Source organism: Protopterus annectens, chromosome 2.part0 (assembly GCF_019279795.1).
Source record: "Protopterus annectens isolate FY-2018-M chromosome 2.part0, PAN1.0, whole genome shotgun sequence".
Lineage (NCBI taxonomy): Eukaryota > Metazoa > Chordata > Ceratodontiformes > Protopteridae > Protopterus > Protopterus annectens.
Window position 1 is genome coordinate 504,198,577 of NC_056728.1, and position 27,276 is coordinate 504,225,852.

Here is a 27,276-nt window from a genome sequence, read left to right on the forward strand (position 1 = left end):
GAATGTTGAACTTTGGATCTTACCTGCATTTAACATGACCACTAAGATATAGCAGCTCAAATCATTCCCTCAGAAGCAATCTGAAGCTACACATTTCACTGACAAAGGATAATGTACATATTTATTGTATAAGCCTTCTTGTTGTATGTGTCTAAATGACTATCATGACTAAAGCTACATATATTTACATTACTAAAGTTACATATATTTATTTATATATATATATATATATATATATATATATATATATATATATATATACTATTCAACTATGTTCTACAGTACTCAAAATCATATAGTATGTGTAAATGGAAAATCTAATTTTTATCTTGTCATAATAACTATGCTTAACAACAATGCAATAACACTCAAATGGATTTATTGGTTTGTATTTGCCTTGTGGCCAAAGAGGTAACCGATACAAATCTTTCCACTATCTCATTCACCTGGTTAACAAACTCAGATACATAAATAAATTCAGACAGATTTCTGTCCCAGAGACTCCCCCTTTTGTGTAACAGACTCCCTCTCCACGTCAAGCAGAATGCCTCAGTAACCCTTTTTAAGTGCAATCTGGATAACTGGATGGGAACAGAAAATACACCCCCTAGGATTCCACCTGCGCCCCTGCTGGACAGAGGCATAGGGTGCTGACTTGTTGGAACATGGGCTAAATTATTGGCTAAGCTTGTAAGTGCCTCAGGGCCAATAGCCTAGCAACTTCCTATGATCCTGTGATTCTATAAATAATCAAATAATCCCAAGGACATTTAGTTAAGTTTATGAATACACAATGTTCAGAGGTTTACTACACCAAGTGAAAAGGTCACTTTAGATATAGCAGATTTGACTGTGACAGTGTTAGCTGTGAAGACTTCTGTCTTGGACATGTTTATAGTGCATCAAGAAAGATAGACAGAGATCCAAAGTCAATTAGATATTTGTGACTACGTTCAGGTCAATATCTATGAATATAAATGTACAAAATACTTATGTACAAACATATCTATCTACACACACACACATATACATTGATTTACCACATTATGTCAACATGCCATATTGGTAAAAAAATTTTGAGTCTATCAGCATAAATAGACATGAACATTTTATAGTCTGTGTTTAATAATGAAATGGGCCTATATGAAGCACATTTTACAGGGTTTTCATCAGACTTTAGTAAGGGAGAAATAAATTCCAAGAGGGAGGTATAATGTTATTATTTTGGGCTATATTGAATAATGTATGTAGCAGAGTTAATGCTTTGGAAGGAAAAACCTTGTAAATTTCAAAAATACCATAATTACCAGGAGCTTTATTTTGCTTAAGTTTAGTGATTTGATATTTTACTTCTTTAAAAGATACTTGCTGAATCCTTGGCCATTGGCCACATCTGCAGTGAAGAATCCAGCCACAAGGACTCAAGGGCTTTAAACAGAAACTAAGTTACTGTAGGTATCTAGCTACATTTCCCTCTTAGCCTGCTACTGTAGAATTGCCTGCTACTGTAGAAAGTAGCTGGTCTAAAGCAGAAATAACTGGCTCAACCCATGGCTAGGGATGGCAGCTGCACCCCCACCCCCCATCTGCTGTAAATACATTCCCCAGTTAACTTTTTATTTTAGTTATCAGTAAACCAAGATAAAGCTCTAGGTGAAAAAAGGTACCCCAGTAGATACACTGGAATTGCTCACTTGTAAAATTGAGGCAAAAGGGTACTTAAACTGACACTTTTTGTCTGCTTCAAACTATGTATCTACCCAGAAAGGACACAGCTGAAATAAGGTCTATAGATTGTTTTTCCCTACTAGATTCTAATAACTCCTAACAATTTGGCTATTTAGACACTTACCCTGCAATCTTTAGCCTGGGGGGGTTTTAGCCCACTCTGTTCGCTACGCTCACTCCACTCCCCTCCCTGCCCCCTATTCCCACCCCCCAGTACCACTGCATTTATTCATAGCCTTAACCCCACCCCTAATTGCCAGCAATTAGGCTACACCACTACTCACCCCCTCCCCCTACATCCAACACAATCATGCTACTACCTAATATAATAACAATCCTAACTTGCGTTAGCTTGCTAGCTCACATTACATCCTACCAAGGCTCCACAGTCACATGCCCCAAAAACTTCCACTGTACTCTCTCAACACCTTCCCTCAAACATTTACTCTATAACTACATAACCCCTGCCACCAAAACCATCCTCCCAATACACACACGCCAGTATCAAATGCCTAATACACTCAAAAATAAAATATCCCTAAGATACCATAAGCAATTTACTATGTATAGAAAACATATCCTAAACACCGTCTATAAACTAGCCCTCGCTGGAGACATCCATCCAAACTCTGGTCCTCCCAAACCCAACCCAACCACAAACCCTAGTCCAAGCAACCCCTCCCCACAACTCAACTCCTAGCCAACAAGAAAACAACAGACCTACTTATAATGTCCCTAAACATCAGAAGCATATGCAATAAAATCCAAGAACTACATGCCAGCATAAGCATATATTCTTCAGATATTCTCTTCCTAACTGAAACCTGGCTCAAACCTCACATCAAAAGTGAGGAAATACTTCCACCTGAATACAACATCCTTCGCCTATACAGTGTGCCCAAAAAAGGAGGTGGTGTAGCACTGATATTTAAACACCACCTCAATATTCAACTCTTGAACTCATCTGCCCCCCACCACAACAATGAAGAAATCCTTTATGCCAATCTCAAACTAAACCCAAACAAAACAATCAATATCATAGGATGCTATTTCCTACCAGGGCAAAATAATACACCCCTAGAATATCTCCTGAGCTGGGCTACTCTATCTCTACCCCAGGAAACCATCATTCTCGGTGACTTTAACATCAACAGACTATCCTGTAATAACAGTCTCCCAACCATTTACCTTAATCTCCATGGGTTCACTCAACTCATTCAATCCCCTACCTGAATCAACTCATTCAATCCCCTACCCGAATCAACAAAAACCCTAACAGTTATACCTTACTTGACTGGATCCAAGTCAACAAAGCCCCTCACTCTTACCTAGCAGGCTGCTTACCTGACAGTCTTAGTGACCACTCCCCCACTTTCCTAATTTGGCACCACACAAACAGTATGAAGCCCATTATCCACAGGCAAACACGGAACAAGTCCAACTTCAACCCCAACTCCTTCATCTCCTCCCTGCAAAAAATTAACTGGTCACCACTAAAATACCTCACCCTAGATGAGGCTGCCCACTTCTTCAACAGTACCTTCCTCTCCATCCTAAACACCCATGCTCCTGTATGAAATGCCAAAGTCAGATCCAGGCATGCCCCATGGTTACAAAAAAAAAAACAGAACCCTAATGAAATCCAGAGATAAGGCCTGGAAGCACTGGCGACTAACAAAAAAATAACTCAGATAGGCAATCATTCCTTGAACTGCGCAATAAAGCCAAAAAGCATATAAAATTAGACAAATCCCTCTAATATAAATCCACCCTAAACTCTACCAACCACAACCCTAAGTAATTCTGGTCCACTATTAACACTATCCTCCACCCAGGGAAGGTTGATGCCCCCCATCTGTCCATTCCCCCCTTCTCCAGCAGTATTGCTGAATCCTTCAACAAACACTTCACTGAAACTATAACATCTCTAAACAAACACTTCCCTACAACAGCCCCCTCAACTCCTAACCCTAAACCCCACACTTCTCCTTTCTTCTTCACCTCAGTACCTACCTCCAACATAAAAAGACTATTGTCAAAACTTAAACCCACCAAACTTGCAGCTGACAACCTCCCCTCTGAATACTTAAAAATTGCAGCTAATACACTAGCCTACCCAATTTCAATTCTAATCAACTGTTCCATAACAGAAGGCTATGGTCCCTCGGTATGGATAATATCCCACATAATTCCCCTCCACAAAGGCACCTCCTCCACCGACCTCTCCAATTATCGCCCCATTGCTATCCTCTCCCCTCTCTCCAAGATACTTGAAAAATGTATCAACACCCAGGTATCCAACTACCTCCTAGCTAATAATCTCCTCTCCAAAACCCAACATGGTTTCAGGCCATATCACAGCACTACCACCGCTCTGCTCTCCTTCACTAACACTATACTTCATCACAGAAACAATGGCCTCCTCTCTACTGCCATATTTCTAAATCTCTCAAAGGCATTTGACATGGTATCTCATGAGCTACTGCTCTCTACTCTCCCCAACCTCCCCTTCTCACAATCAGCCTGCAACTGGTTCCACAGCTGTCTACACAGATGCCAGCAATCAGTAATCTGGAATGATAACATATCACCTCACCTCCCAGTTACTCTCAGAGTTCCCCAAGGGTCTATCCTTGGCCCTCTGCTATTCTCACTTTTCACTAACAACCTACATACTGCCACCACACAAGCATCTGTTATACAGTACGCAGACAACTCTACTCACATCCGCTCTGCCCCCACTCTACCAGAACTACAACAAATCACACAGGAATCATTCTCTTCTGTAGAAAGCTGGCTATACAATGCTCAGCTCCTACTCAACCCAAGTAAGGCAAAACTTTTCCTGTTCCAACTTTCCAAAGCCACCCAAAACACTCCCCACTTCAACATTCTTGCCAAAGACAATACCATCATCTCTCCATCAGAACACACAAAATTACTCAGTGTGGAAATAGACAACAAACTTAGATTTGACACCCACATATCTCACAATAAAAAAAGTTCACAAGATGGTGCATTATATCGAAGCCGCCAATTCCTAACGAAGGCGGCTATAATTTCCATAGCCAATTCCCAGATAATCTCCACCTTACTCTATGCATCCCCCATACTTACCAACCTTAGACAGACAGACCTATAAAAGCTGGATGCTTGTTACAACAAAATTGCTAAATTTGCCACTGGAACCTCCTACCACAGCCATCATTGTATCTCCCTTAAAGAACTAAACTGGCTAGAACTCCCACAACTCCTTCACTTTAATCAACTCACCCTTGCTCATAAACTTATTAACCACCCCCTTAGCATCCCTTCCCTTCAAACCCTTCTCCAACCCTATCACCCCACTAGGTCCCTAAAATCAAGCAACAAAAATCAACTCACTGTTATCAAACCCAAAAACTCAGCAGGAGAAGCCATATTTCCATGTACCATATCTAAACCTTGGAACAATCTTCCATCCTCTATAACTACTCTACCTTCCAGCAGCCTTTTCAAGACTGCACTCAAATTCCACTCAAATTTGCACTGGCTTTATCCTTGATCTAATCCAGACTAACACCCCCACCCTTACCTTTCACCCCCACCTAGACACTTAACCCAACTATACTACTGCCACTACTAACCAACATCAGAAATAGCTAGTTGTCTTTACATACTTTAGTATCTTGTCTGACAACTTTATTACTAATATTATAAAGAACAAGAAACTATCTTAACTCGCAACATTTACTGTATATACTGTTGATAATAAATATCTTGTTACTGTACTAATGCCAAGAACCTGTAATGTTGTTTACTATTGCTGCAACTTTGTATCTCTATTTATCATGTACATGATGTGGAGCTTTTCTCCCCGGGCATCCGCCGAAAAAGGACCCGTGTCCAGTTGGAATTTCCCGGTAAACAAATGTAAATAAATAAATTAAATAAATAAATAAATTGGTTATCTATTAATTGTATTTGAGTTTATGATAGTCTGTTCTTTATATTATTATTTATAAAAGATTGAATATCTTTTGTACTATTAATCATATCATTGGGTTGGTTTAATTTAAAAAAAATTCCCTAAATTCACTTAATATATTTGGTAGATCAGATACCATTTTTTTTGGAGAATAGATTTCTTTAATATGGTTAAGTTTATTTAATATTTTAGTCTTGTTAGCTAGTATATTCATAGATCTAAGATTTATAGAAAAAGTTAGAAGATAAGATTTAAGTTTCTTAAGATGTTTAAATCATACTATGAATTAACAAATTGGAGTACGAGACATTAAATTTAAACTTTTATAAAATGAAAAAAAAAACACTGCTAATGTATAAATACCATACTTAACCAAATTAGTAGTACTGCAATGAAATGCTTTATCAAAGTGTTATTTAAAGTAATACTGACTTTATAAACTTTAACATAAATATTTAGAGAAGTTAAAAATGAGAAAAGGCATACAGTCTATTCCATTTTTACCATGACTCAATGACATCTCTGGTGTAATTAATCTCAGCATTTTTTTATTTCTCCTCTATTTCATTTATCTTCTTCTTATATTCCTCAGACAACCTCTTCAGATTTATTTGATTTATAGAAATGCCTGAGCTATTCATTTTATGTACTACAGGTCAGTTAACTATGCAGCAGAAAGTATACACCCCTTCCCCAAACAAGATGACTCTATGAGTTAAATAGCTGTCTGACAAGTGGCAGATGTTATTATGACCAGAATTATTAAATGGAGGTATACATTGCGTGCCTTAAATGTGATACTCACCATTACAGTTATATTTTTCTTACATTAAATTATCACAATGTCTGAATAAGAGCCTGGTATGAATAATGTTCATATGAAATCTCTTCCAGATTATCAGGTGCCCAGACTTATTAATTGATCATCCATCCTTTTAAAATTTAAAGACATGCGGTCACGCATGCACTTTTTGAGACACCGCTAGCTGGAGCAGTGAAGTGAGATATCTGTCTAGAGATTGTGGGCAATGATTCTCAGGGGATAGACCTTGGAAACATAACTATGATATTCTACAAGCAGAAAGCATTTGAAAAGACTCTGGACCATTCTGGGTAGAATGAAGGGATTCAAGCATGTTTTGTGCAAATAGTTCTATCTAAGTAATTGACCATAACACGATTACTCCCTCACCATCTTTGTAGGGGCTCAGAGTTGATGAGAAAATTAGCATGTAAGAAGAAATTTGCAGTGCCCGTCAGTAATGACTACAGCCAGGATTCATAATTTTTTATGGCAAAATATGAGAAAAGATGTGGATTGCATTTTTACCAGAGAAGAGTGCTGATTAATGGACCAATTTTAGTGCCAGTGCAGACATACAGAGAGAAATAAAACTAAAGTAGATATGATAATACAATGAAGTAAAAATAGTGCAATCTGAATATACAACAGGAAATTATACTGCATTAACCAGACTTACTGTTGGCAAAACATCTTTATTAGCATCACACGTTGCATAGTAACATGAGTACAGATTCCATTATAAAAGAGATAAAACATCACAAGTTTTTTCCTTCGGACACATTATACAATTATAATTTGTCTTAGCAATTAGTTTAACATTACACAGATTGCTTAAGTCCTGCCTTCCCTGAAATATCACTCCTCATGAACATTATTCTGTACCCACAGAGTACATTGATTTTTATGTAGTTTACTCCTTCCCTTTTCCAAAGATCGTACCTCTGGTTCTTTTAATTCCTTTACAACATTCACCAGTTCTGTTGTAGCTCATTTTGCTTTGATTTCCATTTCCGAGTAATGGCTGTTTGGCAGCCATCAGCATTAAACATAGTAGGACTTCACTGTGTCTAGGCAATTTAGTTTCTAAATCCCAACTCAAAAGAATAATTTCCTTAGGTAAAAAAAATTTGGTCCCCCAACATTTCTAAGAATGTACCATGTGGAGAATTTCCACAATCTATCAACATATTTAAAATCCCCAAAAACACATTCCAAAATACCCCCACCCTTGCAATCACACCTCCAGTAATTGCTGACAACCTCTGGAAAAATTCTCTGAAGTCTACTAGGGGTATAAAACTATCTATTAAAGCATTCTGCTCAAAAATCATAAACCTTCTAGATTTTGTTGCATACTTGGGAACTATGCAAACATCCTCCCATTGTTTTTTGTTTATTGACTTTCCGTTCTCATTTCCCAGTCTTTTTAACCTCTTTTCACTGATTTTTATCACACATTATTTTATATGCCCTATTAATTATCCCTTTTTTGTCACAGGTACTGTTCTAGACTTAACTATAAACTCAGCCAGAGCTGGTCTTTCATTTAACACCTTACTGTTACTTTCACTATGCCTATACTTGTTATCAATCCCTGGTAGGGAAGGCAGCATCCAACCCACACTCCAGACTTCTACTTGGCCTCATCCCACTCTATGAATTTTCCCTTCCAAGTTATTTTCTCCCAATACCTTGGATGCCTTACTAATATTTTTAAACAAAAAAACATATTTATTAAATGTTCATGTATGACATCGGCAATCTTATATTTATATAAATGAAAATAAACTATAATGACACATTCTCAGTTGCAAACACTATATCTTACAAACCGTGCCAACACAACTGTAGCTGCAAACATTCTATATCACCTTTAATATATCAAGTCCTTGTCAGCCAGCCATTACATAGCTCATTCAAATCCTGCCCTCTTTTAAACCTCATTCTGCCTCTGCATGTATTGATCCCACACTTCCCATTTTTCCTATCTAATTTGCTCCTACCCTTTTCTAAAGATTCCAGTTCTAGTTATTTTATCTCTGTTACTATCTTCATTACTTCTAGTAAAGCTGGTTTAGAATTTGATTTCCATTTTCTAGCAATTGCATTTTTGGAAATCATCATAATTAGACTCACCAAGGCCTTACTATGTCTAGGCATTTCCAATTCTGTATCATAGCTCAAAAAATCATTTCCCTAGTTACTCCAATTTGCTCATCCAACATCTCCAAAAGTGCAGACTGCAGGGAATCTCTAAAGTCTGCCAGCTCATTACTCTGCCAGAAAATATGTTCTCAGTTACCTCTTTCTTCCCCATCACACCTCCAACAGTTGATGTCTACCTGAGGAAATATTCTTTGGCGCCTGCTTGGGGTATAAAAATACCCATGTGAACACATCCAGGCAAAGATCCTAAATCTTCTAGATTTTGTTGGATATTTGGGAGAAATCCATATATCCCCCATTGTTTCTTTGTGAATTACTAATCCAGTCTCTCTTCCCAATCCTTCCTAAACTCCTCTAATTGATTCTTATAGTTTTAATGCACTATTTTATATACTCTACTAATTATTCATTTCTTAACAGCAACTTTTGTTCTAGATTCTACCAAAAACTCTGCCAGTGCTGGTCTTGTGTTTAGGACCACCCCCCCCCCCAATTTCTTTCTCTTTGCCTATACTCTGATATCAATCCTTGATATGGAAGGCAATCTCTAACCTGCAGTCCAAATATGTTTTTGGCATCTTCTCATTCTATTACCTTTCCCTCTCTAGTTATTTGCTCCCAATACCTTAGTTCCTTTGCCAGTTTTCTCCAATATATTCATAGGTTCATAGGTTGGTATTAGGTATCGGACCTACGGCCTATACAAGCCTAGCCATAATAATTCCCTGGCTATTTCTTCCCACATTATTTACTTCCCCAGATCCCTGTCTAGAAGGGCAACTGACGTGCTCCCCAGGGTGAATTTCTCCCATCCAATCATCAAGGTTCCTTTTGAAGAGGTCCAAAGAGGCGCTCTGCTTGACATGAATGGGCAGTCTATTCTAGAGTATGGGGAGTCTCTGGGTCAGGAACCTATCCCTCCAGCATGTTTTGTTTATTGTGATGACAAGATTTAGATCCCTGGAGCGTGTGGCTCTGAGGGATTGGGATTTCTTTAAGTGTAGCATGTCCAACAGCTCTGGGTTTGACATAGCCTTGTATGTTAAGCAGAGATCACCTCGGAGTAGACGATATGTGACAGAGTATAGCTGGAGTTTTTTAAGACAGTCAGCATAGGGCATCTGCTTTAGGCCTGTGATTCTTTTAGTGAGGTATTTCTGTGGCCTTTCCAGTTGTTGCAGATGTCTTGAGAGGTACATACCAAATGGGGCATTGTATTCTATAATGGGTCTAATGAGGGATGAGTACAGTGGGACAATGACCTCCTTTTTCTGGATGAAAAGCCTTGGTGATGAGGTGTGCCACATAGAAGGATTTTCTGACTGTTGTGGCAATGTGGTTATTGAAGGTGAGACCACTGTCCACCTGTGTCCCTAAGTCTCTTATCACACTTTAGGTGTTTAGTGTACTGCCGCCTATGTGATAATTCATGGGTACATGTTTTTTCCCAAAGGGGATAACTATACACTTCTTGGCATTGAGCTTGAGCCCATGGCTCTGGCACCAAGCATCTGTTTCTGTAAGGCCTTTTGTAGAGTATCCACATAATTTGGGGATTCAATAATGGCTCCCATTTTGCAGTCATCTGCAAACTTTGTTAGCCAGAGTCCCTTAGTGTTGGCCTGTACTTCAGAGAAGTAGATGCCAAACAAGAGAGGTCCCAGGACTGAACCCTGAGGTACTCCACTTGTCACTTGTCTGGAGCTGGATTTAGAGTCAGCTACTTTTACAGTGTGGGTTCTGTCAGTAAGCCAGTTGGCAACCCATCGAGTGACGTAGGGATTAATGCCCAGCTTAGTAAGTTTATCTATGATTCCAAAGTGGGGGATAGTGCCAAAGGCCTTGACGAGGTCTAGATAGGCTATGTGGACTGCCTTACCCTCGTCCACGGCTCTGGAGACTGATTTGAAGAAGTCATTAAGGTTCAGGAGACAAGATCAGCCCTTCACGAACCCAAACTGGGTGGGGTCCAGTGTTTTAAGGTTGCCAATGTCTTTGTTTATAAGTTCCATGATAATACATTCCAGATCAGGCTCGTCAGACTGATGGGGCGGTAGTTCCCAGGATCCAAGGTGTATCTCCCCTTGTGGAGTGGGATAACTATAAATGTGCGCCACTCAGTGGGCACAAAGCCTGAGGTGAGGGTATGATTAAACATGACCCTTAGGTGAGGTGCCAGTTCATTTTGTAGTTCATGTAGTACACAGCCCGGGATGTCATCTGGTCCCATGGATGCTGTATTCTTAGCTTTGGAGAGTGCGTTTTTTACCTGTGTGGCCATTATTACCAGAATTTGGCAACCTTCCAGTATTGAGATGGGCCATTTATGGGGTGAGAGGGGGGTGAAGTTGGCATTGAATCTATCTGCCAGGATATTGGCAATATCCTTGGGATCAGTATATTTAATGCCATTCGGTTGTAGCTCAGAGCACATCTGAGCATTGCCATTTAGATTCTTGACATAGTTATAGAATGCCTTGTGGTTACCGTCTTTGAAATCTTTGGCAATTTTATTTTCATAACTAGCTTTGGAGGATTTTATGAGGGATCTCAGCTTCTTACTGAGGCTGGTAAGGGAGTTTTTTGCATCCTGGGATTTTCCTCTTTTCTGCAACAGTTTCTTTCTTTTGTTGTAAAGTTTGTTTATGGCAGGGGACCACCAGATTGGCTTCCTTTTTTTTTGGAGGAGAGCATCTTGGTTCTATTTGTGATGGCATGATTCATGCATTAGTGGATGTGCTTGTAGAGTGACTTAATGTAGGACTCAGCAGTCGAACATTCAGTTCCCATCTGCATGGGTGTCATGAAGTTTGTAACTTCTGACTTGAGTAGCATGAAGTTGGCCTTGGAGAAGTTTTTTATGGAGGTTTCCTTACTGGGGGGTGGGATGTGGATGTTAAGGGTGATTAGCTTATGGTCTGACCTGAGCAACAAGGGGGTGACCATAGGTGTGGAGCATCAGTTTCCCATGTTGGTAATGACCAGGTCTAAGATATTGGAGCCCCTGGTAGGACTATGGATTAGTTGATCCAGGGCACTGGAATTTATGAATTCCAAGTACCATTGGGAAAAGGTGTTGGTGCATGAGTTGTTTTCCCAGTTAATGGCAGGGTAGTTGAAATCACTCAGTATTAGGGTGTTTGGTTGTATATTAATATTTTCCAGTATGTTTAGAAAGGTGTAATGAGAATCTTGGGGCATGGTGGGGGATCTGTAGCAAGCTACAATTTGGATTGCAGTCTTACCTAGTGTTAGTTGCACCTGGAGAATTTCAGACACATTGTGTTGGGCAACTAACCTGGTGGTGTGAATATCCTTGGTGAATATGGACACTCCTCCACCTTTAGTGTTTTGATCCTGGTTTGGTAGCCGAAAAGTGTGGTAAGAGTTGTAGCCTGGTATAGCAGGGGTGCTCTCTGTAGACATGAACCAGGTCTCAGTTACTGCACAGATATCGATGTTCTCCATTTTTAGGAGTGCCTCGACAGAGTGCATTTTGAGGTTTAGACTTCTAGCATTGAGTAGCATTACCTTCAGATTTTGCATGCTTGTACCTGTTATGGTGGTGGTTTTGTCCTTTGAACTTTGCCTAAAAAAGGCACTTAGTCAGTAATCTGAATCCCAGGGGCGACAGGTGCAGACCATCTCTGGAAAAGCATCGTGGTCTGTCAATCATGTCGTCCTAGGCAGACAAATACTGGGTCCCCTCTGAATGACACCAGAAGCTTAGCCAATTGTTGAAGTCAATTATTTTGTCCTTATATTGTGGTATCATTCTGGGCGAAGGCAGGATGCTACTCAGGGCTGGAGTCATACCTGCTGGGCCACATGATCTGTGAGCTTTTCCATGTCTCTTTTCATGTAGTCCAGGGAGGTACATCTCAAGTTCCCATTCACAACAACATGGACAATGACAGAGTCATATTTGTACTTGTTGTGGAGTGACTTGAGTGCATGAGTTATGTGGTGGATCCTGGCACCTGACAGGCAGCTCACTGTAATTTTCTCCTTGTTCAGCCTGGTGAGTGGGACATCAGTGTGGCTGACTATAGAGTCATCTATGACTAAAGTGTTAGGTATGGTGTCTTGCCTTAGGGGCTGTTGCTGGGTGGCACACTGGTGTTGTGAGCTATGTGACACTTTGGTTGTGATTGGTGTTTGCTTGCGTTTCAGCTTCGGAGGTCCTTGTTGCTTAGGCAGGTTACAGTTAAGGGCCTCTGCATATGTGGGTTTAGTGTTGCTATGTGTGGGTGTTGGTGGTGTGAGTTTAGAAGGGCTATGTGTTACTTGAAGTGTAGTGCGGGTGTTAACCTTCTCCTCTTGACTGTCTAGCACAATCTTGGGTGGAGAGAGCGTTGCTTCCAGTTTGGCTATGTAAGTGCATCTCTTACAGGTTGTAGTGTTGGGTGGTAGGAGGAGAGGGTTGTCTGTGTACATGAGGCAATTGCTGCATTGCCCCAGTATGCCCAGATTCACCAGGTGGACAGGAGAAATCAATGGAAGCTGACCCTTGGACATGCCTGGTTTGGTGCTTTTTTTTTAAAGTACAGGAGCTGTTTTTCCTTACCTTAGCAAGGTATTTTGCAATTATAGGCTGTTTAGTGCATATGATTAATTTCTCTTTATTAATAAGGAGAGCTGAGTGCTTGTATCAGTTTAAGGCTTCCTAGTGCTTTCCAGCAGGTATTAGAGCAAGTGCTAGTCACAGGGATGCTTAAAGGTAAGATGAAAAAAATGGTTTATTCTAAACACTGCAATGTGCACTAGAGACATTAGATGTGAAAGTAGGTAACTTAAGTTTTACCTGTCTAAAAAGTTAAGTTTTAGTGGAGAGTCACTATTTTTAAAACAGCAAGATAGATTGGAAAGGGGTTGATCACTTTTGTATTCCGGTACTATGGAACACAGTAGAATGGCCAATAAATTTACATAGTTGAAGGGGAGTGATTTCACAAAATGATAATTTTGTGCTTACTCACACAAGCCAGTGAAAGCAGAGGGGAAATGAGATACATGGTCAAATTAACATAAGAGGCAGGCAGCTAGAAAGGCAGTGGTATTTAAGAACATGACAGTGACAGGGTGGGGGGGTGGAAAAATTTCTGCCTGACTCACAAGAAAAAGAACTGTGGTGTCTTGTGAAGTTTTAACATGCAGTTAAAAGCAGAACACAAGCAAAACACAAGGTAAAGAAAACAAATCACAGCACTCAAAATATAAAAAGGCAATAAACCAATACAAAATACAACAAATAAAAAGCAAACCAACCTTTCCCTCACAGCAGCAAAGTGTAGCAGAGTCTGGGTGAGCCTTTCCAATAAAGCTCTGAAATGTTTTATTTTACACCTTAAATAGAAGGTTTAGTTCCTAGCTCCACCCCCTCAGTTCACAAATGATTAACCTTAAGTGATCTCTTCTATCTCATGTATGAGTCCTTAATTGATCAGTTTAATTGATCAGTTCTAATTTCTGCCTGACTCACGAGAAACAGAGCTGTGGTGTGTTTTGAAGTTTCAATATGCAGTTAAAAGCAGAACACAAGCAAAACACAAGGTAAAGAAAACAAATCACAGCACTCAAAATATAAAAAGGCAATAAACCAATACAAAATACAACAAATAAAAAGCAAACCAACCTTTCCCTCACAGCAAAGTGTAGCAGAGTCTGGGTGTAGCAGAGTCTGCCCCCTCTTGCCTATTGTCTGTATCCCTAGTTGTAGTCATCCCTATTGGCAGAGTCTCCTTTCTCCATTCCCATATTGGCTTAGTTCTTAGAATACCTTATGCTACTTTATGAATATAATATTCTTTACAATTATGATTGTTCTTAAAGAATACTATGAAGACACAAAACAAACTTGGAAAATAACAAAAAAGTATGAACACGACCTGGATACACTCCAAAAAGAATTATTTATTCACCAATAAAGTAAGTGCTTTCGTACAGGATAGTACCTGTACTTCTTCAGACTTGTCTCCTACCTTTTTGCTGTTGTGGGTGTAAAAGGGCTTGAAATGCTCCCACCCTTTCCAAAAGGTTGTGCCTCTGGCCACTGTCCCTTTTGGTAATCTGACTGCCAAAGTCCCTCCCTCCCTTCTTTCATTGCAATTGTCTGATGTACAAGCTATTTACATACTCTTCCTACCCACTGTTTTCCATATATCTATAATGCTGAATGCCCACCCAGCAAACCATTATTGCTCTTGAGTAATCCTCTTTTACTACGTGTTTCCTGGTCATTTTCTCAGAGTTCCCATCTGCATGGCACCCCTGCCACACTCTGACAGGGTCCTGAATTAATCCTTCTCCATCCTTGGCAGATAAGAGATTTATTTTATTTTGCACTTCAGTCAGCTGTTTTAGAATGCTACTGCTTACTTTGCTTTATTTATTGATTTTGCACTTTAAATTATTTTAAAGGTCCCCAGAAATCACCTCATCCAAGTAGTTTGTTTAAGTTGTTTTGTGGTAGCGTTACACTCTCAAGCAATCTTTCTTGTATTTTTACATTAAGAAGACTGGGATAGTCTATCCAGCAGCAGTAGGTGGTGGCCTGGTTTATCTGAGTTGGGAAATACATAAGAAGGCTGTAAATGTGCTCATTTTATCGGCCCAAAGACTTAGTAGCAAGTTTCCTGTGTTTAAGTGCCTGTACAAATTTGGAGTTCAGTAGTTAGTAGTGCCCCGTATAGACAGAGACACTTAGAAACCAAATTTTCCCTATAAAACCACCTCTGAAACTATGTCAAGTAACTTGGTGAGTGTAGACTAACTACTTTGTGTGTTGAGTAGCATAAAGTAGGTAGTTTGTTCACTGATGAGCCCTGCCCCTAGAAGTTAGTATTATTACAGCCTAGTCCAGTCTCTAGCCCAAAAAGCATCCTTAGTCAGTCCACTATTAACCTCCCGTGCACCACACCCTTGTAGCTTACCCAATAAAGGGCCCAACATCATGGATATGCACTCTCCCTATTTCTACGCAGCCACTTTGGTGCATATGGGTATATTGAGACAATGTAACAATTGTCTAATGTTTACTAGCAGCCATTTAATACTAAAAGAAACGAAGTATGCAAGAGATGTATATACACAGCATCTCTGGAGGAAAAACTCTTGTGTACAAATGCTCATAATAAAAATTTGGTTGCCAGAAATATACGCAATACACCCACCAAAGACTAGGAGTACCACACACAGCAACATGTCGGATTTGATTTCTCAAATGCAAGTTGAAACTGCTACCAGTGTGTGTATAAAATGCTCTATTTAGGGATGAAAGATTAGTTAATTACCTTGCTCAGGTTCAAATGCTGCACTTCAGCGACAGGAGACAAGAGCATTAATCCTCTACCAATTGCCAATATGTTGACTTACTCATCAGAATTGATTAAAATGTCCTGAAATGGGTAATTCTGTCTTTTATTTGGTCATACATTTAATTTCACTAGTTAATGGAAAAAATCTTCAAACTACGGGAATGCATTTTCAATGAATGTGAGATTCAATGCATTTTCAATGAATGTGTTTTCAAGGAAGAGAAGTTTACTGTTGCTCATACTAAGTCTGTTTTCAACGTCCAACTGTTTTTTTTTTAGCAAATGCTGTCAGTGTTTGTGTGATAGCATGCAAAAGCAGTGTTAGCAGCACAGTAGATAGCATACTTGCCTTCGATGCAGAAAGCAGTGGATTCTACTCCCACACCATGTAGATGGAGTGCTGATACTACAGTGCACTTTAAGAGGGGGGTTGCTGTAATCCAGAGTGTATTGTCCTTGGGATGAAATACTAAACCAAAGCCTCATTTGTCCACATTAGTGGGAAGCTGTTGTGAGATCCTTTACATCCACCTGAGTTATCAAAAAGAGCAAAGGGGGAAGTTTCCCACTGTCTTGGCCAAATTTCCCCTAGTAGTATAAATACCACCAAGGGTTTCTTTCTGAAAAGATGCTACTAGTCTACTGGGACTAACCTGGTCAACAAAGGATATTTAAAGTAAAAGTTTTAAATTAAATCCATACTTCTGCCTTCATTTCAAAAGTATAGAAGAAAATAGTGTGCCTGCTGACAGTTTTACAGTGGTTATGTTACCTGGGGGTGACAAGTAATGGGGCACCAGAATGTATGCAGGGGGAGTTTCTGGTCCATTCCACTGCCTAAGGTCCCATTTATACACGCTGACAGTTTTACAGTGGTTATGTTACCTGGGGGTGACAAGTAATGGGGCACCAGAATGTATGCAGGGGGAGTTCCTGGTCCATTCCACTGCCTAGGGTCCCATTTATACACGCTGACAGTTTTACAGTGGTTATGTTACCTGGGGGTGACAAGTAATGGGACACCAGAATGTATGCAGAGGGAGTTCCTGGTCCATTCCACTGCCTAGGGTCCCATTTGACTATGATCCATCTCTGAAACCCACCACACATAGATCTGCTTATGCTTATATTCAATCTTCCCAAACCCCAAAGACCTCCCAGGCATCCACCTGCAAAAATTATCATCAGCAAACCTGAAAGCACTCAACAGAAACAACATCTAACTCTGTACATACATCGATACCCAGTAAAGCCTCAACTACCAAGCCCATAAGCCAAGCCAATACACTACCCAGGAATCTAGTCATAGGGGACTCCATAGTATGGCATCCTGATGCCCTCTAACTAGCTGAACAAGGAGAAAATAACAGTCAGTTGCTTGTCAGGGGCAAGGATCCACCAAGTTACAGATGCATTCAAGTCATTGTACCACTAGTACCAGTATGATTCAGCCATAGTCCATGTAGGTGTATATTACCTGAGACACCTGGCCAGGCATGTGCAACAGCTGGAATGTCCAACGAGGTTTCTCACAAAAATAATACAGGGAAATAAACATAATGTCTTATGCATATCACCTCAAAGCCCTGTCTCTGTACACTGTTTTCCACAGGCTGCTGACAGGTGATTTATGCTGAGCATACAAGGCTTCCTTGGATCTTGATCTGATGGACCTTTTGCATATTTGTAAAATGAACAGTATCAGAACTACTAGATCTAAGGATTTAAACTTTCTCTGCAACATAATAGGACATGCTGGAAGGAGAGGAACATATCGCGAAGCATCCCATTTCTCTGGAACAAGCTCCCATCCATATAAAGCAGAGCCCTTCCTAACCCTATTTAAGTGCAGCCAGGGCCAGAGGATGTGAATTTGGAAATTCACCCCTGCTCTGATACCAATGGCTGTGATGGACAGAGGCAGATGTTGAATCATGCCTTAACTAACATGCTCCCGTTAAAATAACCTCTAAGGCACAATAACACATGAGATACATTTGGGTTGCATGGCTATGCTTATAAGGATCCCAGTGGTCGTGCTATGCTTATAAAGGCATAAATGTGATTGTTAGCTTAGTATACACCTATGGCCAGGCGGTATTTATTTTTATCATAGGTTTATAGTTGTAAAGCTATCAGTTGCATATGTAGTTGTGATGCTGGGTCATGCTTACACTGGGTATTTTTTGCTTTAGTATAGTTATACATGAATTTCTGTCTGGCACCAGCACTGTGGAAATACCCCAGTCTGATGTTGGGCGATTTGTAGTCTCTGATAAGGATGTCAGGAATGAGTTGGCACAGTCAGGTGGTGCAAAGTATGTGTGTTTGACACAGGGAGTGTGGCCACCACATCCCCTACTGTGGATTCCTATGGATACAGAGGATACACAAATATCTGAGAGAGGATAGGGTGACAGGGACACTATAGGCCAGGGAAGTGTGGTGGCCCCCAGTAGACAGATGTCTGATTCTGTCCCTAGCTGTCATGGGCTCATACATGAGGGTTGGTAAGAGGTGCTCACCAGAGATGATAGTTCCTGCCCCCCCCCCCCGTGGTTTGCGTGTCAGTGGCTGCAACGTAATGTATGTGCAGGGCCATCATGGATATACAGGCTAGTGACAACACAGCCAAGGCAAAGATAGTGGGAGTGATATAGGGTGTGAATAGTGACCTACATGAATGCATGTCCTGCATGTGTAACTTCTTGGGTTGACTGAATCACACAATGGACCATGCAATGTTTTCTCTGGGTCATCTATTAGGGATGAGGGGCTGTCCTCACAACTGGTCATCTGCTACATCTCCAGATGTTAATCAACATTGCAGTCGACAAGTAAGATCCCACTCCCGCAGTGCTAGCACTTCCACAGCAAAATCTGTTGTGGAGGTGTCTACTTCCAGGAAAGGGCATCTCCCTGGGTATGGACATTGTCATGCTGACACAGCTCTTCACCAAAGTCAGCTGAGGTCATGTAGCATGCCAGCATCTAGCCAGGGCCATGGTATAGCCATTGCCACTTTTTATGTAAAAAGACGAAAGCACTCATAATTTTATGTATAAATAAAAGGATTTGATTTTAAATCTACGTGCAGTGATTTTAAAAGGATTTAAGGGAATTTTCCTTTAAGTACAATTCTGGTGCCTGTATTTTCAGTTTCAGTGAGCCTTTTGTTCCAAGTTTGCTTTTGGTGTTTGAATCATGTCTAAACCAGCCATACTTGAAAGAGTGAATACTGTAACAGAGATTAAATAAGAGGAAGCAGGATCTTTAGAAAAGGGTAGGAGCAAGTTACATAGAAAAACTGGAGATTGTGGGAAAAATACATGTAGAAAAATGTTTTAGAGGAGGAATGCGGTTTAAGAAAAGGCACGAATTGAACAATTTATGTATTGTTGGATTGATTATATTGTATAGAAGAATATATGTGATATAATGTTTGTAAATGTGAACTTGTTAATATAGTTGTTAATTTTTATATAAATATAAGTTTGCCTATGTCATAAATGATAATTCAATAAAGGTGTTTTTTTTTTTTCAAATTAAAAAAACAGTTAAGAAATAATGCCAAAGTGACAACATCAAATACTTCTGCCACTCATACATTTAATTCTATGTTTTCTTTCTATGATTCTTTATTATATTTTACAGTTGCCACTAAACAATAAAGTGACTATAGTAAACACTCAGTTAACTGGCACCCATGGTGATTGGTAGATGCTGGATAATTGTAGTTTCTGGTTGCTTGAGAGTTACTATTAAAAATAGGGCGGACTAATACTGTACCCGATACTATTTCTTTGGTTTGACTTGTTCTCAGGTTGGGGAGAGAGGGAATTTATTCCTATCTTCCTTTTTAAAACTTTAAAACTCTAAAAACATAAGGCATCTTTCTGCAGGGGAAAACTGAAAGTGCAGCACATAAAAACTGTACTGTATTTTTTTGATATTTTTTTGGCGGTTGCTTGAGAGTACAGGTTGCTTGAGTTCCGGTTAACTGAGAGTTTACTGTATAAATATGATGACATCAAGATCTCTGATCCCTTTTAGTAACTGGAAATTCAGAGTGATCTAGCAAATAACTGGTAGTCTTGGAAGCAAAGATTTAGAATTTTTAGTTTTGCTTCTGAGTAATTCTTAAAGGAAAGAATTGCAACTGTCTGTCTTTGTATTCTTTATAATTAATAGGAGAGGAAACTATTAAAATATATAATATATCTAGGCTGTCAGAGGATATGAAAAGTGATTTTTCTGTAGGAAAGCAGAATTTTAAGGAGGAATGTGAATTTAAAAAATCTGCTGGGTGTGTGACATTCTTTTTTTAAAAGAAATGAAGGCTTACATGAAACTATTAATACTTATGTGAGTGACATAGACACAAATCTAAAGACTGTGAGTTTAAATGTCTACATCATTTGCTAATAAAAGCTAAAAAATGTGTGTTGCACACAGCTCAATCATGTGAAAAGAAGGCTATTGTAGGAAAAGGACTTGACACTAAACATATATGCAGAGCAAGTGAATTAGCTTAAATGGAGATGAAAGCGTCAACTGAACAGATGGAAGGATGAGTATTAATTCACTGCATCAAAATGAATAAATAAAAAGCATGCATATAAAAATGTAAAACAATACATAAAAACATGACATAAAAGTGAGAAGCCATAATACCTAAACATGCTGCAATGACAAAACTGAAACTGAGAAAGGTGGATATACTAGTCAAGAAGACAGAGCTAATCTGGCTTTCAAAGTTTCTTCCAAAATCTGTAAAAATATTGATCAGTTTGCTACAAATGTGGACATCTAACTGGAAAACTACCTTTAGCAGATATGAAGTCTTTCATGTAGTTGATATCAATTGTAAAATTACATCTTATGAAACAAGTACTAGCTTAGAATCTGAAAAAGGTGTTTATTGACACAATTAATTTTCATAAATAAAGAAATGAACATGCATAAGTGTTGCAAGGATAAAACACGGGTGAGAAAAGTTAACTGCAAGATTATTCCATTTAACTTGGACAGTAGACAATAGCTTAATACATTGAATGAGAGTTTGCTTAGTTCTTGGGAGTGAAAGACAAAGTATGTAGATTCACTTTTACTTTGTTGTTGTACGCAGACCATAGGTTTATCCCTAACTGAAAAATAGAACACAAGTGTGTGTACAAAAACAAGTCATATAATATGTTATTGCAAACAATACCATTGCAACAAACTAATGCCTTGGGTAGGTTTGCATTTCAAAAGTTGGGGATAGTAAAATGTATCTATACAGTTCAAACAAAAGTGATATTTGTGACCAGCATGTTTAAATATCATGTCTTCTCACTTCTGTGTCATGCCTGGCCTGCTTTATATTCTTATATATACATTATTTTTCAACTTTGAATTTTTCAATCTCTTTATTTATGAAATAGTGCAAAGCAAATCATGAAATAACTAAAGAACAACCTAATACATACATGGTGCATAGCATGCTATAACCTACTATATATACTATGCATTTAACTATCTCTGTATATACTCTGCATTTAACACTATTGCATATACTCTGCATTTAACACTACTGTATATCTTCTTCTTCTTCTTTCGGCTTTTCCTGGTTAGGGGTCGCCACAGCGGATCACCTGTCCGCTCATGATTGGCAGTGGAGTTTTACGGTGTCGAGTTGACAGCCCGGTGCCCAACCTTCCACAGAATGCACACACATGCACGCACTCACACCTAGGGCCAATTTAGAGTGTCCAATCCATCTACAGCATGTCTTTGGGATGTGGAGGAAACCCACAAGACCACAGGGAGGACATGCAGACTCCGCACAGAAGGCACCCCAGCTGAGGATCGAACCGGAAAACCTCTTGCTGTGAGGTGGCAATGCTAACCACTGCACCACCGTGGCTGCCCCTACTGTATATACTCTGCATTTAGCACTATTGCATATACTCTGCATTTAACACTACTGTATATACTCTTCATTTAATACTACTGTATATAGTCTGCATTTAACACTATTGCATATACTCTGCATTTAACACTACTGCATATACTCTGCATTTAACACTACTGTATATACTCTGCATTTAACTATCTCTGTATATACTCTGCATTTAACACTATTGCATATACTCTGCATTTAACACTACTGTATATACTCTGCATTTAACTATCTCTGTATATACTCTGCATTTAACTATCACTGTATATACTATGTATTTAACACTACTATATATACTCTACTTTTAACTATCTATGTATATACTCTGCATTTAACTCTATTGCATATACTCTGCATTTAACACTACTGTATATACTATGCATTTAACTATCTCTGTATATGCTCTGCATTTTACACTACTGTATATACTCTGCATTTAATTATCTCTGTATATACTAAATACCTTTAGTCAAAGTCAAAGTCAAAAGTCAAAGTAAACTTTATTGTCAGTTCAAGTCACACAAGTGTGAACTGAGCGAAATTACATTTCTGCGGACTCAGTGTGCATACAATACATAGACGACATTTAACATGATGATAATACACAAAATTTTATAGACACAGACAAACACAACAATAATAAATACTTGCATTATTGTACTGGGTTATCAGCTTATTTTCACTGGAAAAATTGCATTTAAGTGATTAATTTAAGGCCTACATTTATATTGCACAGTAAGACAGTTCAGTTTGATTACTGCTGACTTTGCTGTCCAGGTGCAGGTAAGACCTTGTTACATATTGCACTATAGAGACTTTTCAGTATTGTTGGATTACTGCCTTAATGTTCAGTGTGAAGGGTACTGTTCCTACAGTTCAGTAACCTGATGACTAGTTGAAAAATGCTGTTTCTGAATCTCATGTTTTTGCAGCGTATGCGTCAAAAGTGCCTTTCTGATGTTAAATGTGAGAATAGCCTGTAAGCAGAATGAGTGCTATCCCTGGTTATTCTCCTTTCCCTGCTGAGACATCTGGACATGTGCAGGTCTTGTATGGATGGAAAAGAGTTCCTGATAATCCTATTAGCCGCTTTTAATACCCTCTGGAGAGACTGGTGCTGAGAAGCAGAGCAGCTTCCATACCATACTGTAAAGCTGTTTGTCAGCATATTTTCGATGGTGCCCCTGTACAAGGTTGTGAGAGCCATTGATGGTAGGTTTGCTCTCCTAAACCTTTGCAAGAAGTGAAGCCATTGGTGCCACTTCTTAATGATGGCATATGTGTTGGCTGACCATGTGAAGCCTTCTGCAATGTGCACCCACAGAAATGTTGTGCTTTTTACTCTGTCAGCTGTTTCACTGATTACGAGTGGAGAGTGCTCTCTGTTGCTCTTCCTGTAGTCCACAATTATTTTGTTTGCCTTGTTGACATTTAGTGCAAGGTTAAATCACTTAACTTCTATTACCTCTACTTTCCAATTTCAAAAAACTTCTCAAAACCCACTACTTAACCAACTGGCTTTGCTCATGTCACCCACCAGGCTAAACCACAACAACACTGTTGCTGGAATCCTACTTATATCAGAACAGCGGCCCTCTACCTCCCATTCTCTCCTACTTTACCCGATGATAAATACCTTACAATGCAAAAAAAAAAAATTTGTCTCAGAATTTTATAACTGTATATTCTAATGTATTGACTTTCTTTTAGACATTTTAAAATTGTTAATTCCTGCTAAGTATGCTCAATTGCATAACTCTCTTGCTTACTGTGATACTCACTTCTTATCTTACCATACTGTATCTTTTGTACTGTACTGTTCTGGAGCTTTTCTCCCCGGGCCTCCACTGAAAATGGACTTGTGTCCAGTCGGACTTTCCTGGTAAACAAATGTAAAATAAAATAAATAAACACCAACTTATGAACTGATTCATCTCCTCTCTGTTGGCTGTCTCATCATCATTCCTGATGAGGCCTACAACTGCCACATCATCTGCAAATTTGATGATATGGTTTGAGCTGTGCTTGGCAGTATAGTCATGGGTTAGTATGGTGAAAAGCAGGGGGCATAGGACACATCCCTGTGGGACTCCAGTGTTCATGATGATGCTCTCCAATGTATTCCTGCATATGCACACTTTCTGGGGACTATCTATAAGAAAGTCCAAAATCCAGTTGCATAGTCGAGTGCTGATGCCCAGTTGAACCAGCCTTCTGATCAGATTTTGCAGGATAACTGTATTAAAAGCTGAACTGAAGTCGATGAAAAGTAGCCTCACATAGCTATTCTTGTTCTCCAGGTGGTCTAGTGGTAAGTGGAGTGCCAAAGAAATAGCATCTCCTGTGGAGTGATTGGGTGCGTATGCAAACTGGAGTGGATCGAAGTCTACAGGTAGTTTGGATGTTATTACATCTTTGACCAGTCTCTCAATGCATTTCTTCACGATGGAGGTGAGAACTACAGGACAATAGTCATTTAGGATTTAGGCTAGCAGTTGGTGACTTCTTTGGCAGTGGTATAATGTCTGTGTGCTTGAAATATTTGGGCACAATGGCTTGACTCAGTGAGTTGTTGAAGATGTCTGTGAGTACATTTGTTAGTTGGTCTACACAGTCTCTGAGCACTCTTCCGAGAATATTATCAGGTCCAGCTGCTTTCCTGGGGTTAACTCTTCATAGGGTCCTTCTGACATCAGCAGGGTTGAGACTGAAGTCTTCCTCACTCTGGTTGTTGGTGATTTTCTCTGCTGCTCTCTTTTTCCCTTCCACAATCCTACTGAAGTAGATGTTCAGCTTGTTTAGGAATTCTGTATCATCATGACATTGTGAAAATGGGGACCTGTTATCTGTTATAGACTGGATGCCCTGCCACAGGCGCCTGGGGTCCATTTGTTCGGTGAAGTGACTCATGATCTTTTGTCCATGCATTTGGCCTCTTCACCCCTTTGTTTAATTGAGATCTTGCCAATCTGAGAGCCTCTTTATCACCAGACTTGAATGCCGCATTCCTAGCTTTCAGGAGCTCGTACACTTTACTTGTTAGACAGGGTTTCTGGTTGGATCTTGTGATGATGCTTTTGGTGACTGTCACATCGTCAACACATTTTGAGATGTAACCCATCACTAATTCAGTGTACTTCTCCAGCTTGATGTGTTGGTTTACTGTGGCCACCTCCTTGAAGATGCTCCAGTCCGTAATCTCAAAGCAGTCTTGTAGTGCTGAGACTGCTCCCTATGGCCATACTCTCACTTGCTTCACTGATGGTTTCCCCCTGGTCAGCAGTGGTCTGTACGATGGTAGCAGCATAATGGCAAGGTGATCCGAGTTACCCAAGTGGGGGTGAGGTACTGCCTTAAATACTAGCTTAATATTTGTATAGACCTTGTCCAGTGTATTCTCCCCTCTGATTGCAAAGTCTACATACTGGAAATATTGAGGTAGGACTGTTTTCAGGTTTGCCTGATTGAAGTCACCTGCTATTATATGTACTCTGTCAGGATTTTGATTTTGAAAATCATTTATAGACTGATACAGTTTAGCTAGTGCTTTGCTTGTGCTGACACTGTGAGTGAGGTATGTACACGTTGAAGGGTCTGCATTTAAGTGACATAAACTCTAGGCCCTCAGAGCATACCACCTCACAGCTGGTGTACCAATTGTTATTGATGTAGCTCCAGGCACCACCACCCCCTTTGCTTTCCCACGGAGATACTGTATTCTCTCTGCACAAAATAATGATAGTCCCTCCACATGAACTACGCTGTCATTTATGCTAGAGCTCAGTCAAGTCTCAGTGAAGATGCATAAGAGTTTATCACCTTGCTCTGGTTAGTTAGTTCTAGCCTTCTTCTTCTTTCTTCTTCTTCTTCTTTCGGAATTTCCCGGTTAGGGGTTGCAACAGCGGAACTCCGGTCCGCTAATGATTGGCAGTAAATTTTTAAGGTGCCAGCCTGAAGCCCAACCTTCAACAAAGGCACGCCCATTCACACATGTCTTTTGAGCACTACTCAACTGCGGGGTAGGACATGCAGACTCCGCACAAAAGGCGCTCCAGCCGAGATTCAAATGGGAGAACCTCTTGCTGTGAGGCATCAATGCTACCGCTGCACTACCGCGGCATTTATGTAGTCCATTTTGTTTTCCAGGGAGCAAACATTAGCCAGTAGAATGGATGGTAGTGCAGGCCTGAAGCAGTTAACTTTTAATCTTGTGATGATTCCAGCCCTGGATCCTCGTTTATGAGTTCTTTCTCACCCCTTTCTTTTCCTTCACCTTCACTGAGTAATAAACACTGATTCCACCTTATCTGATTAGTTTGGATTGTGTTTCGGTATAATTCCAAGCTCCAGTAGCTCATAGAGTGTATTAGGCCTTGGAGGCCCTGCAGCCAGCAGTCCATCAAGCCTATTGCATAACGAGCTTTGTAGATTAATTTTCTGAAGTCTCTCCTTGCTGTATGTTAGCTTACCATATTATTTTGCCCCTGATTTGGTTGTTTTACTTGATTTAGAAGCAGAATTACACAAATAATGCACATTTCCCTGATGAGCTGAAGCAGCTGCTGCCACACAGAGAGCTGCCATTTTTTTTTTGTCTCATTGCCTTTGCAGAAATGTATATTATACTCATCTTGCTTATTATGCATGTATAACAAATATGGATTATGCTGTGTCTAAAATCACACAGTAATCTGTTATGTTTAAATTGTTCTCTGAGCCTGGGTCATGGTTGAAAAGGGTAAAAAGACTAGTCCACTTACTTGGCCAACAAATAATAAATACATAAATAATAGTGCAAGAAAGTCCAAATAAAACAGCTAAGAGGCAACTTTCTTGCATTATAGTACTCGTGAGCCAAGAGGTATTTACTCTGCTGGGAGTGTTTATATATTTCGACACATAAATAATAGTGATGAGTTTAAAAGTGAAGTTGAATACTAAGGGGATTAATGTGTAAAAGTTCAGAGAGTATATACTTCATATGGTCCGTGCAAAGTCTCAGAGAATATGACGTAAATAACATTGATGCACTATTATGCATGATTCAAGGGAAAATAAGTAGAATCACAGCAGTAAAGTTGTCCAATGTCCAGAAATAATGCCAGATCAAACTAAAGCCCTGACAGAAATATACAATACAATAACTTGTTTTCTGGCACTGACTGTCTGTCAGGGCAATATAACATAACATTATTCTTCCGGTAGTATATTGCCTGTGACACATGCCACTGATCTTAATACAAATAACTGAGCTAAAACTCAGTCTCAAGGATGAAGTGACGATCATTGCTGGACAAAATAAGCCAACAGACTGGGTTAACAGTATAAACAAAAAACAGAAGACAAAATT